The sequence below is a fragment of the Rutidosis leptorrhynchoides genome, chromosome 3, assembly GCF_046630445.1.
Source record: "Rutidosis leptorrhynchoides isolate AG116_Rl617_1_P2 chromosome 3, CSIRO_AGI_Rlap_v1, whole genome shotgun sequence".
NCBI lineage: Eukaryota > Viridiplantae > Streptophyta > Magnoliopsida > Asterales > Asteraceae > Rutidosis > Rutidosis leptorrhynchoides.
Window position 1 is genome coordinate 329,322,085 of NC_092335.1, and position 14,589 is coordinate 329,336,673.

Consider the following 14,589-nt stretch of genomic DNA (forward strand, 5'->3'; position numbering starts at 1 on the left):
ATTGGAGATAACAAACAAATCAAACACTGTTGGATTAAGATGTAAAGCTTAATTTGATTCTATATTCGTACGTAGGATTTTATATATTAATAATTAACAATTATAATTATTTAATAATAATTAAAATTCTAATAATATTAATAATAGAATTAATAATAATAATATTAATATTATCAAATAATACTAAAAATGATATTAATAATTTTATTAATGATAATAATGATAAATTGTATTATTTTCTAATAACTATAATAATAATAATTTATAATAATAATAATAATAATAATAATAATAATAATAATAATAATAATAATAATAATAATAATAATTCTTAATGATAATGGTAATAATAATATCTAATAATAATACTAATATTAATCATAATAACTAAAATTATAATTTCACTATTAGTTATAATAATAATGATATTAACAATGATAACAATAATATTAATAATAATGATATTATAACAAATCAATGTATCTAATTCATATTATAATCTTTATTAATATTTATAGTACTGATATTGATATTAATAATAATAATGAACTAGTTTATAACCCGTGCATTCGCGGGTATTTTATCATACAAGATTTTAAAAGTATATTCTTAATAACTACTCGATAATGGTAATTCACAACGAACAATATATATGATTTTTGCTCATTATACAATCGCATACCATGAGTGTTCATCAACCATTGATTGGCATAGTTGGTTGCATGACCCACAATCTATTCTAAATGGTTAGAGGTGTCTAGACTTATTAGGTTACTACCTTAGCACCCTACTTGTTTAGCCCCCTTTACCGTCAGGTGGTCATGTGTGTAGTCGTGTATTTGTTAGCGATTGTTATGCTTCCTTTGATTGCATGACGTGTTGTACCTTGTATTGTTTATTACTAAAATTGCCTATAAAAAAAATAATAAAAATAAAGCAACATACCAAACACATTAGATATGGCATTTTGCCAAGTACATGAGATTAAATTACAGAAGAAAAGTCTTATTGTACAATGATGTTTTAATGAGAAGATCTCCCAACAACCTATATTAAAATATGCTAGTTATATGAATATATGATGTTAATGAACATAATTCGAGAAACTGTAAATGAGAAACTTTTCTGATTCTATTTTTTCAGCTTCTCACTGTCTTTAACTATATAAAACATAAAACGAACAACATAAAGGATGTCAACTATTGTACATAAATATCTTGTCATAAAAAATTCTAACTAATTCAATATTCCATAAATCTATGCAACATGATACATTCCAAAAGAGTGAAAACTTCATACAATCATATCAGGGATGCTTGTTTGAAATAGAAACAAGTAATCAAAAAAATAATGAAGTAACTTGTATTATTTCAATGAGCATCCAAATAATACATTAAGTACCGATTAGTTAAGTTATAAATCTTACTCCCAATACTATAATCAGCGGCCCTTGCTGCCTGCAAACCTTCTCTCCCACTTATGCCAACGCCAATATCAGCTTGTTGGATCATTGTTACATCATTACCACCATTACCAATTGCCAATGTTCAGAACGTCTTATCTGTCAACTGAAACTTTGTAACAAGATTAATTGAATTTTATGATGGAACTTAAAAGGAAAGGTGATAAAAAATACAGAAAATGAAGGGTAGCTGTGCCTTCTTTGATGGTGTAACCCGACAAGATATAGCTGTTCTAGACAATAATGCTAACTCTGTGAATGATTTTTGTTAATACTTGAGTGCAGTTTCAAGAGCCCATCCATCAATAACAAAAGCCACATCCTGCAACAATGTAAGATATCCCTTTTATAAAACACAAAAAAGATGGTTCATAGGTGTATTTTTTTACCATATTGTATAGCCTAAAGTTCATTAGCATTGAAACCACATAAATGCATGGGCCAAGATCAATTTATGACTCAATACATTCATAAGGGTACTTATATAATATATGTATGTAAGTAATAAGTAATTACCTTAGGTTCTGCTTTTGTTATTCTCATTGTAAGCAACACTCTTTCAAAGATTAATGCAAACTTCATCCTCTATTTTTCCATATAATAACTTCAATCAAACCTAAAGCGATTTAAAATGTTTCATACATTAAGAGTATAGCTTGGGCGACTTTCGACATGTTTCCACTTTTGCTGAATGTTTTTCTAACATGTATAACTCACTAACAAAAACAAATAATCTGTACTTCTGGAGCTGCTTATAGATGCAATCACATAAATAGCCAGTAGTACAAACAAAATTTAATACTTTAAGAAATTTTTTTGTTTATAATTGTCGGTGCATCTACATAGAGTAGTTATCTAGTCATAGTATCTCAACTAACTCTCCTCTATACTTGGTGAAGACACACCATCAACTATACTACTACTTATTAGCCTAGTTAATTCTTATTAGCCTAGTTAATTCAAATGTAATCTATATATACAACCTTGTACATACTGTAAATTGTATCATTCATATAATACAAAACACATTTCGTTATAATAATTTCATTAGCACATTATTCAATGTCTAACATGAAAAAGAAACCAACTCTTCATTTTAAAGGTGTTAATGTATACATACCTGTACTGGCTTTCTCCTTAAGACTTGAAAAGCTTCTGCTCTAATTGACAACAATCTAAGAAACTTTTTGGTTAGGATGTTTTCAAGCTCGTCAGGTTGCTTTACCTATCAATAAAACCATAAAAATAACAAAATTCATCACGTAAATTTTCATATTAAAACCTGGAAGCAAATTTTGGCTTGCTGGAAAAGTGAAACTCTATAGCATGTCGTAAGATTTAAGAGAATACTTGTTTGTTTTTTCTAATATCAACAAAAAAGTAGAAAAAAAAACATATAGTTACATACTTCATCTCAACTTCGGGTTGTCATGTCTTTCAAATTTGTGACAACAGAAATTCTGCACGAATAAGATCCAATAAAATAATGTACACATTTAGATCTAAAATTAGCATCGCTTAAACCAGATATCGCTTAGTTGTAAGTAGAATATGGGTGCACGAGTCACAAATACCTAATGATTCTCTGTAAAAAAAACCATGTATACATAATACTTTCGAAATGGTTAATTTAGTGTGTCATGAATTCAGCTAACAATGTAACTGGATGATCCAAAGTTCTTCTCCAAATTACAAATTTACAACAGGTAAAACTTAAAAAGGTCATTCATACACAAAATAACTTTGTGTACCTACAAACACATAGCAGCTTCTAGAGTGTTCCGTATGCAACTAAGATACAACCTCACCGAGCTCGACTATAAACACAACTAAATTACTACAAACAAAATGTTCAAAAATGAAAAGTTCTAAAATTCGATTATGCACATGTTGTATGAATTACATAAACAAACACATAGTAGTTCCAGTTTAACTAATCAACCTACATCATAACTCAATTATATCATAGCTTTAAACCTACATTTCATGATCCCTAAAATTGACATAAAATGACACAATGCATTTTTATGTAATGGTTGCATCATGAACAAAGTAAATAATTAAATAAAAAATAAATTAATAATAATCATCATCAACATCACCATCACCATCACCATCACCATCGATAGTATAATACAAAATTACTAAATCAAACAAACATAATCAGTTGGAACCATATACGTATATGTATTTCAATTAATTGAAAATGAACAATAACCTAGGGTTTGGTAAACGTACCATAAATGGAGTGAATATGCAATGCAAATGATTAAATTGAAGTGAGACGCTAAATTATCCTGGATTTTGATCGCATTGAACCAAATAGAACAACAAAAATAAGTTAAACAATAAAGAGCAGGAGAGTGTGTATAAAATAAAATCAAAAATTAAATATAAATTCTAAAGTCTAAACTCATAGTGAGGCTAGACTACCTAAATCAGTGATTATATATATTTAATTGAAATAAAACATGGAATCAAAAACCAAAGCCTTGTAATCATCGATCAGATTTAAAAAAGATGAAGCATAATTGAATATGAAGGCGGTTTGGGGCACGTATTTTCCCCAATAACTTCTCATAATTTGGTTTCAGAATGCAGAAGGTCAAAAAGTTCAAACAAAAACCTGCAAAACCAAAATTTAAGGAAAAATAAACGTAAATAAATTTGAATAGAACAATGAAGAAGACAACAACATCAATCAAACAAACAACTAACAATAACAAATTTGTAAATACCCAATGATTAACAACTTGTGGGATGAATATTAACTGCCAGACCAATTTCAAAGAAAAATAAACATCGACCGAACCAGAAAAAATAGCGAAGAAGACGAAAACAAAAATCAAACAAAGGAAACTGAAATTATAAAGTAGAAGAAAAGGATTTGGAACCTTCTCCAAAGGCTGATTTTGAATCGCTAAGGGTGGAAACCGCTCCGTGCTATCATGTATACGGAGTAATATGAATTAGGGATTAGGGATTTTAAGGATTGTAATCAAGGGCAAGTTTGTCATTAATATCCATAACTGACCCTACTTTTCCGTAATGACGACATGAACAATTTCAAGGGATGAGATTCATTCAAGTGACCCTAATCTAAAGGCTAAAATTTTGCCATGTAGAATTTTTTAAATTTTTATGTCATCATAAAAATTTTCTTATTATAATTATAGATACTAGCTTAAGACTTGCGAATTCGCGGGTTTCGGCAATAAAATTATAAATGTAATATACATTATTTATGACCACATCAATTTAAACTCCAAATATTCGGTATAATAAACACTACTTGAAGGACCCGTGAGTATATAAAAGAGCAATATAAAAAAAACTCATTGAATAATAATAATTATAAAACAATAAGAACCAACACTATTACATTACATTAAAGAGCATTAAAACACATATACCTCGTAACTTGCTTCAAGAATCCAGCAAATGCAAAACTTTACACTTAAACTTCAATTTATATTATTTTTATTATTTTATACACGGCTAATGCATGGATAAATAAAGCTTTTGCCATCACCAAATGAAGCAAATAAGCGTTCGCTTACAATGATTGTTCAGAAGCTTCCTTCAGTTCATTATGAAGGAAAGAAGAGCACAAACATGTTGGCGCATTATTAAGTTCAACAATACATCTTTCACAATCTCCTACAAAAATATACTTTTTTAATTAGAATCAACAACTATAGTAAGATGGAATGAATCACTTAGTACAGAAAAAGAGAATGTTATCATGATGATGTCATGATAATGGATTATACGTAAACAAAAAATAACATTATGATCCATCAAATATAATAAGAGTGTCAGAAAAGGTGTTGAACATAACAATTGTAGTGCATTCAATCGTAAGTTTTACGTAACTCTGCAAATCTTATTCTGATTTTATCCATCAGCACCCCAAAATCTAATAAGCGAGGTCAAAAATTGCTGACAATTTACAGAGTAAACTAAAAACACTAATTTAGGGTTTAAAATTTTTACTCTAGAACTGTAAAAAGTAAAAAGTACTCACTTGTGCACACAGTTCTAGTACTTGTTGCTTGAAAAAAGGAATACAAAAAAACATCCAGCATAGCCTGCAAGAGGCAGGCCGAAAATTATAACAGCATCAAAAAAATTACATCACAAAAGAAAAAAATTAACACCCATTTGATGACAACACCTATTTGCATATACTTCTGATCAAGCCTTGCACCTTAAAGCCTTCAAACACCTTGGATCATTTTTCCACTCTTCCATGGAAATCACCCAGTCCTTATTACAATTTACTGAGTCTCAAAAATTAGGCGGTATTTTTATCACGCCTGTTTTTTTTTTTTTTGGACTGATTATTGATTTTTTACTGATTATAGTATTTTTTTATTATAAAAAATATATTTTTTAAGACATCAGCAAGCAGGGGCGGAGGGACATAGGGATTAGTGGGGGCCTGTGCCACCACTCAACGGGCCATTAGTCTACAGCCCAATAGTTAATATAATGTGAATTATTTGAACTTAGTTACAAATGACCCCACTAAATATATTATTAACTGGTCCAACACTTCATGCTTGTGAGTTATACAAATATATCCAGGAGCCCATTGTAGCCCGTGTCATATAAATCTCGTTTCTAACGATAAACAGCTGTAGTGAATTTCTACATTAAAGAATTATTTATAACCATTAGTTACCAATTAATTAATATACTACAGATTTATAAATTCTAAAGTATATTAAATAATTGGTAACTAATGGGTATAATATGGCTACAACCTTAATTCTCCACTTAATCAGAGCTCATTTCTGAATCAAGCTCCCACATATTCATCATCTGAACAATTATTTAATATAATTCACATTTGTAGATTCAAAACTTAGCCAAGCTTGTGAATTTTAGAGTTACATTAATGGTAATAATCAATAATCAATAACTTTTTATTTATCATTATGCGCTATTTAGTATCTTAGGTTATTAATTGTTAGATTTTAGACTTGATTTTGTTAAATAAAATTAGTTTATATCACGTGTAGATTACTATATGTATTTGGTATTTGTACATTCTACATTTCTACATAACAGTTATTAATTATAGACGTAGTGTTCTCGAGTTTTCTTCGGTGAAATGATTCTCACAAATCTTCAAAAATTAGCTTTACCCCTTCAAACCAATCATTTTATTGAACGATTTCTTTGGAATTTCGTACATAGAAAAAGAAATTTGACTATGACCCTAGTCAAAGAGACTAAATCAAGACGGTTAATTTGCGAACATGTCATTATCAACCATGTGGTCATTTGTTACCGGTAAAAAACGTAGGCCTTGAAGATAGACGTTTTATCTTATTTTTGTATTAGTTTGTGACACCACTCATTTATAATCCTGGCTCCGCCCCTGTCAGCAAGAGTGGCTGAAAAAGTTTCTTTTAATTTTTGATTTTTTGTTATGCTTGGGGTAACCTTTTTTATGATATCATCGAAAGTGTCTTTTATAAAATATCGACCATAGCTAAACGTACCTGGAATCAACGGGCCATTTCCATGCGCCTATCTGCAGACTTGTGGATCACTATAAGTCAAAAGTTTTACTTACTTCTCGCTGCTCATGTATATCAACGGGTCATTTTTTTGTGTTCATTGAACACCTTTAGTGATTTACTAATTTAGATCAGTAATACAAATACACATTGAACCAGAGAAAACCATTCATCCGGTGGTATGCATTCAAAGACATAAATACACAAAATATTTAAACAACTTTATTAATTTTTCTATTTTATGTTCCTAATTCACTTTGATATTTCATCAACCTGGTGGTATGCATTTCATCAACCAGGATACATTAACTGTTATCACTACCATCTTTAATCACTATAAGTTTATATATAAAATATATATATATATATACAAAATAACATTAAGCAACTTCTTTTGTATACGTTTTACTATTTGTTATAAAAGTCACATTTTTGTAGTGATAGTGAAAGGCGTAATTCTTAGGTAGGTTTCCTCAATACCTGAAAATGACTTCTTTTAAAGTATTTTATAAATCGAACTCTAACATTATAATTAATAAAATGTAACTTAAATTTACATATGAAACAAAATATGCATACCATCATAGCTTGTCCTGCTACAACTAAACAAATGCCTGCCTCACAAATGATACTTTGTGGATCAGGTGTGTTCGAATGAACGACAACCACTGCCCGCTTACGCTTTATGGTAACACCACTGCGTTTCAGAAGTTAAATACATCCCCGTTGAATGGAAAAATAGATCATTTAAGGCTTTCAAAAGAGTATACAATCAAATTTTAGTTTCTCACACCATATAGATAAACTAAAGGTAGCAATTTCAACCCATTATGTTAAATAATGGGTTAATATTATTACCTTTGGGGTGCAAAGAAGGTGGAGTGGTTCTCTGCCTTTCAATAGATTTCTTTTCAACTTTATTTTGAACAACCACACGAAACTGCTTCAGTAGGACTGCCTACCAAAATTAAGAGTACAGATAATTAAATAAATTAAATAAACAGTAGAATTTTTCCAACTGTTTTTGTAAGATTCTATCAATATGAATTGCTTTATTTGAAGGGGCGTTATCATATATACCCATATTAATATTTAAAATTACATATATACCCAACTAAATTTCATAATATCAAATATACCCAATATAAGTAATAAAACTCTCTTACTCATTTTTCATTAAAACCCTGGAGCTAAACATAACCCTAACCACGTACAAAAAAGTTAAAAAGTGATTTAAGTCAAGAAAATCACTTTGACCCGTTTCAGCAACCAAAACCCGTATTGACAGTAACACCCAACTTGTTTCTCCTGTATATATGAACTGTTATCTTAATGTTTTGACCAATTTAAAAGAGATAGTTTTTTCAATGCGTACTATGAAAAATAGTGTTCTACATATGCCACTCTTTCTATAAAAGTATGAAGTATAAATGGGCAACTTCACCTACCATATTAAATAACAGATGGATAATCTTATGTCTAAAGCAACAATGATTTTATACCTCTGTGGAATTGCAAGTATTTGTTGATGCATCAACTTCATGCTTGCTATTCAATGAGCCTCAGGTTGCACATAGAGCTTTCACCATATTCTCAGTTGGAACGTAATAATCTGGATGCCAATCAACCAATAAAATAAATCAAATTGTCATAAAAACATCATTTTAATCTGATTTAAGAGCCCTTGCGTTGCACGGTAGTCTAAAAACAATGATATCAAAACGAAACTACAACAAAGAGCATCTTTTTAAAGATAATGAGATACATAACGGTTTATATGAAACTGTAGTGAACCATAAAAGATATCAAACGAAACAATACAGATACATCTAAGATGGCTTTGTATTTAGTCTAATACATCTCAAAACCATCAAAATCTAATTATTGATGAATTAAATTAAAATTAAAATAAAAATAATAGTAATAGTAATAAATAAATAAATTAAAATGCTAATACAACAAACATATAAAAAATCCTTTGTAAAAAACATGATGTAAAATTTACCCTAAAGGTTGCGTTAATGCTGAATTTTAGAAAAAACACATGTCCTAAGTCCATAAGTTGGCCAACACTCTCACCATACCGTTGATGAGTACTAAAAAAATGATAAGAATAAAAAAGTAACCAATTGATAATCAGCAAAAACTGACATACCACACATGTTACCAACTCTCGCTATTTGAGCAACTACGTATATTGTGACACCTACCAATGCACATGGACACAACACCAAATTTTAAGTTTCTGTTGCGCAGCTTCATCTCGTGTAGGAGATTTACTACACAAAAGGGCACTTAGAGACTTACTAGGTCTCAAGTATATGATATAGATTTCACCCATAAATACTTAAACGCCAAGTGGTAATGCCATTTAAATACACCAAGAATTGTAAGCATTCAAAAACACCCTGAGGAAGGTTCAGCCATTTGACCCACTGGAGGCAACACAAAACCCATGTCAACTCATGTATAAGTAAATGGGCACCTATAACAACTTTTTTGTCATCTAAAACTATTGTTGTATGTAGTTGTTAACCCTACAATTAGTCTAATAGAAGATATGTGTAATTACCCGCTGTTCCAATGCATTTTATTCAGTCTAGTTTCAAAAACTTCGACAAATTTATGGTTTTTGAAACCCTTTCACTGCTGAGTCCTCCACATGAAACCCTTACATTTTGTCATTCAATCCCAATTTTACATCAGGCATTTGAGCTTCCCTTACTTTGCAAGAATCATACCTGTTACATCACGACACAGTATGCTACCTATCAACATTGAAGTATTTATAAATAAATGAACGATATTTATGAACCTCTCTTTCATGAAGACCACATCCAGAACCTTTGCAAGAAATAAAATACACCAGAATCTGAAGAACAAACAACGCACAACGGGTCAAATCAGGTCATGGTTTATTTGTAATAATATCAGTTCGGTAGATTCAACGTATTAAATAAATATATTCAAATAATTAGAGACTATTATTAATGCTAATAGAGTAGACAAATTATTCGAAGATGAAACAACATTACCTTGAAGGTGATAATCTAGGATTTGAGAAACAACATCTTTGACATCATACAGAGTTCCCAGTGATAAGAAATCATGTCCAAGGCTCGCTAAAGTGACTCGAGCTTCCAGTGATCGCTCAAACAGGTCATTTATCAATGTGCATGATTTAGTTAATAAAAGAGTTTAGAAAAAGGGTTTAGTATACAGATATGCAAGATAAAATTTCACTGAAAGTTCACATAAAGGTTCGACTTCATCATTAAGTTCTAATTATATATATATATATATATATATATATATATATATATATATATATATATATATATATATATATATATATATATATATATATATATATATATATATATATATATATATATATGATACAAGTCGAATAAAACAGTACTTTATCTTACATTTTCAAAACATCCCATATCAATCTTTAACACAAAATCATATTATTAACTACTTTAATACTTTAAACACAAAAATATTTGGACCTAGAGTTAATAACAGACGCAGATAGAAGACTGTTTAGCCTCTTTACACGCATCTAACCTGCAAAGCCATGGGTCGCTCCAGAAGCTTGTTTCCGAACCATCTCCAATAACCTTGATGAAGGAGATTCTAACAACCCGAAATGACTATGATCAAAAATAGTGAATGTATATGCTTTTATAAGTCAGACTAACAAAATAGCGATCAAACAATAAGTCTGACTAACAAAATAGTGAATGTATATGCTTACAATAAGTCAGACTAACAAAATAGCGATCAAACAATAAGTCAGACTAACACTGATGTAATATGCTTTTCATCAACGCTTAACAAAATAGTGAATGTATATGTGTAATTCGCAATCTATGAGTGAATATGATTCTAACAATAAGTCAGACTGTGTAATTCGCTTAACAAAATAGTTTTCTAACAATAAGAATTGTGTGGTTGAGATGTACCTTGTAAAACAAAAAGCATAGTGTTAACGTTTAATTATATCCCAAAATATAATATAATTATAACCCAAAATATATGCAGTGCAGTAAGAACCCTAAAATTAAAAAAACCCTAATATAAAACGGATACAGCTAACCCTAAATTTGTAATACCGATTGATCAAATTTGTTGTTAATAACATGTGAATAGCGTTGAAACGAAAAGTAATAACAACTAACCCGTGAATTGCGATTGAAGATGATTGAACAAAAGAAAGTCCTGCAAATAAGCTGCTATAATACGCCTTTTCTGGTGGAACAGAAGAAAATCCTTATGTTGTTGTGACTGATTGTAGGATTCGATGACCTGAGACGATTACATGTTCCAATTGATTGTCGGAGTCGATGACCTGAGGCGATTGTAGATGTCGACACATGTTCTTTTTGTTCTTTTTAATTGCCCGTGTTTTTTTTAATGTAGGGGCAATATAGGAAGAAAAGTTTTGATGGTGTACTAATTATATCCAAGGGTGTAGAGAATGGGTAGATGATTGTAATTTTTTTGATCTAATGGTTGAGATTAGGGGAAAAATTTAAATGTATCTTTTTTTTGACTTTATTATAATGTATAGTAGGGATAGGGATGTAACATCCCGTTTCCTTATATATGACTTAAAGTGTGTATTTAGCCTTGTGTACGTTTAATGTTGTATTTATGATCGATGTTATGTAGCCCGAATATTAGAAAATAAAGAAAATGATTCGATCAGGTGTCCTGTCGCGTTTGAAGTGATCTTATCGCATTGGGGTTCGTAACGGAACACGACGTGTTGGATTGAAACGCGATAATAGATGAGTCCAGGATTTCTGTCTTTGTATCGCGTTTTGGTCAATGGTGTGGCGTTTGGGCCTGTCGCGGAACGCGACAAAATGCGTTGAAACGTGATGGCCTGAATTCCTGACTTCTGTTCGGATATCGCGTTACAAAAATGTTTACCGCGTGTTGGTGTCGCGTATCGCGACAATGGGTCGCGGATCGTGACTAAAGTCGCTGAAATGACTTTTTAGCCATTTAAAATGGCATCTTTTGGGGGCATGTTAGTCTTTTCACTTGAGGCCAGATGTGAGGCCATTTTATCAGTTTAGGATCTAGTTTTGGATCATATTTGACATCCACAAATACTCTCACTTCATTCTAGAGAGAGAGAGAGATTTGGTGATTTGGAGAAGAAGGAGCTTGAATCGATCAAAAGCCCAAGTATTAAAGTTGTTCATCTCGCTCCTAGCTACGTTTTGGTTGTTGTGGTAAGTCTTAACTCAGAGTTTTCATAGTTTGATTAGTGTTATTAATTGGGGTTTTGATTTGGGTGTTCTTGAGTAAACCCACTAGTTGATAATTGGGTGTTTGAGCTAGTAAATGGTGTTGATAACCATTGCTGGTGGGTTTTGGGTTGGATGATGAAATTGATTAGTTGATAATCATGTTTGGTTGTGAAATCACTAGTTAACTTGAGTTATAAGTGATTAAGAGGTGTAAGCTTGCAAAATAGTGTTTTGGCTTTGAGATTTAGTCAAAGTGGGTTTTGTGTCAATTGATGCAAGTAATGTGTTTTGATGATGAAACCTTGAGTAAATGGATTGTTGGAACATAATCACTAGTCGATTGTGATTATGGGTGTTTCGGGTGAGATTTGACTTAGTCAAATTGGAAGTAAGTGCAAATGGGTTAATATTGCACTTATTGGTATTTTGGTTATAAGCTAGAGTGTTTGGCTTATTTGTTTGTAAATTACTTAGGTGATTTGCATTTGGACGATTAGGAGCTCAAGCGGGATTGCTTTTCAAGTAATCGAGGTGAGTGGAATATTTATACGTTTATGTATATAATTTGGTTGCTTGCGTGCGACGTGGTAAGTGACATCCGTTAGGATTCACTTTTCGTGGACCACAATTGAGTTGGAAAAATATAGTGAATGATATCCGTATGGATAGCTCTTCATTGGCTATATTCGTTTTGTGTATGTGGCGAGTGATTAACGTTTGACCTATCGCTCTTTGTCGGCCACGTGTGTATGTGTGTGTTTGGAATGTGGTGAGTGATATCCGAAAGGAATGACTCTTTGTCGACCACAATTGGAGGTGAGCATGTGACGAGTGATTAACGTTTGACCTATCGCTCTTCATCGGTCACATGTGAGTATTTGGTAATGTGGCGAGTGATTAATGTTTGACCTATCGCTCTTCGTCGGCCACACATGTGTTTGGGTAAGTGGTGAGTGTTATCCGTTTAGGGATTCGCTCTTCGTTGTCCACTTATCGTAGGATGGTAAGCGATTTCGCTTTTAGTCGGTCATCCTTGTGATTGAGGTAAGTGTTAATGTTTCTGTTGCACTTTTCGTCGGCCTCATGGTGCGTAGTGGTGAGTGGTTAACGATATTTACCTACCGCTCTTCGTCGGCCACGTACGCGTTGCGATAGGTGGTGAGTAATTAACGTATTTGACCTAATACTCTTCGTCGGCCACAATCGAGTCGAATGTCGACATTGGGTTTATTGGGTTGTGTAAGTTTTACTAGCATTGTACATATTTTGTTGTTGGCATATTATTGTTGAGATCTCTATACTAATGGTATTGACTTGTTGAACGTATGATTATTTTTGTTTATTGCGGTTCGCTAATGTTATTGTGTTGTTTGTGTAGGTGTATGCAAGTAATTGGATTATGTATGTATGCGTATAAGTATTGCACTCACTAAGCATTTGCTTACCCTCTCGTTGTTTACATTTTAGGTTCGGAAGCGGATTGGCAAGGGTATGCTCGGGACTTAGATGATTTCCCATTTTGATGCTTGCTTGGATTACTTTTGGATTCGACCTAGGATTGGGTAGTTTATCCCCAAACATCATGCTCGTAGTTGTTTGGAACTTAAACTCGTATGGGTCGAAACTTGTATTTTGTAAATCTTAATTCGTATGTTGAATGTCTTAAAGTTATTGAACTTATTAATGTATTAAAGATGTTTTTGGAAACATAATTGGGACCTAAAAGTCGTTAATATTATTACGTTAAAAAAATATGGGCCGGATTAAATACGGGTTAGGTTGTTTCAAGTGGTATCAGAGCATGGTCTAAGGGATTTAGGCGACTTGAGATAGGTGCCTAGACTTAGACTTTTGTGTGTGCTTAATTGCTGCGGGATTTGTAGGTGAACGGGTTGGTTCGGGTTTTAGTTAGTGCCTTAGAGAATAGGTGAACTAACTATGTCTTGATTATGTTGTTACTAATCATGTTGTTTTGTGTTGAATATCTAGCGAGAAGGTTGTATTCATGAGCTCGGCATGGCGTGTGAGCGTAATAATGCTTCGCGACCATTATTACGGTTGTAAGCCAAGTCATGCAAGTGATGTACAACAAGTATTGGACTAGATGGGATGCACGAACGTTGGCATACTTATATGATTGTGAATATTGTTCGTGGCGATGTATGTAATTTATTCGCGTTGCGTTCCTAACCGAATTCATTTCTTAGAATGAAGACGAGGAACAGACATGATAACGAACATCAAAGCGATGACTCCGAGTTCACGGCCAAGGTTGAGGCCATTATACAAAGTCATCGTGCGGCCCTTCTAGAGGACGTTAGGAAGA

At 31.9% G+C, this 14,589-nt stretch overlaps 2 long non-coding RNA genes across 5 annotated transcripts; both read right to left on the minus strand.

Moving 5' to 3' along the window:
* Window positions 1-1,202: 1,202 nt before the first annotated feature.
* On the minus strand, window positions 1,203-4,416 carry LOC139897504 (uncharacterized). 3 transcript variants are annotated; one of them, XR_011776599.1, is made up of 7 exons: window positions 4,357-4,416; window positions 3,701-4,088; window positions 2,871-2,922; window positions 2,583-2,687; window positions 1,979-2,078; window positions 1,659-1,784; window positions 1,203-1,568 (listed from the first exon to the last, which is right to left on the minus strand). It is a non-coding gene; the product is annotated as an uncharacterized lncRNA (long non-coding RNA). The 3 variants fall into 3 exon arrangements; XR_011776597.1 differs by having other exon boundaries at window positions 1,203-1,784; XR_011776598.1 differs by lacking the exon at window positions 1,979-2,078 and having other exon boundaries at window positions 1,203-1,784.
* Window positions 4,417-4,812: 396 nt separating this feature from the next.
* Window positions 4,813-10,267, minus strand: LOC139897506 (uncharacterized). Of its 2 annotated transcripts, none has more exons than XR_011776601.1 (9): window positions 10,029-10,267; window positions 9,809-9,865; window positions 9,566-9,734; window positions 8,496-8,605; window positions 7,852-7,951; window positions 7,573-7,690; window positions 6,976-7,025; window positions 5,490-5,553; window positions 4,813-5,122 (listed from the first exon to the last, which is right to left on the minus strand). It is a non-coding gene; the product is annotated as an uncharacterized lncRNA (long non-coding RNA). The 2 variants fall into 2 exon arrangements; XR_011776600.1 differs by having other exon boundaries at window positions 7,573-7,746.
* Between the last annotated feature and the right edge of the window lie 4,322 nt (window positions 10,268-14,589).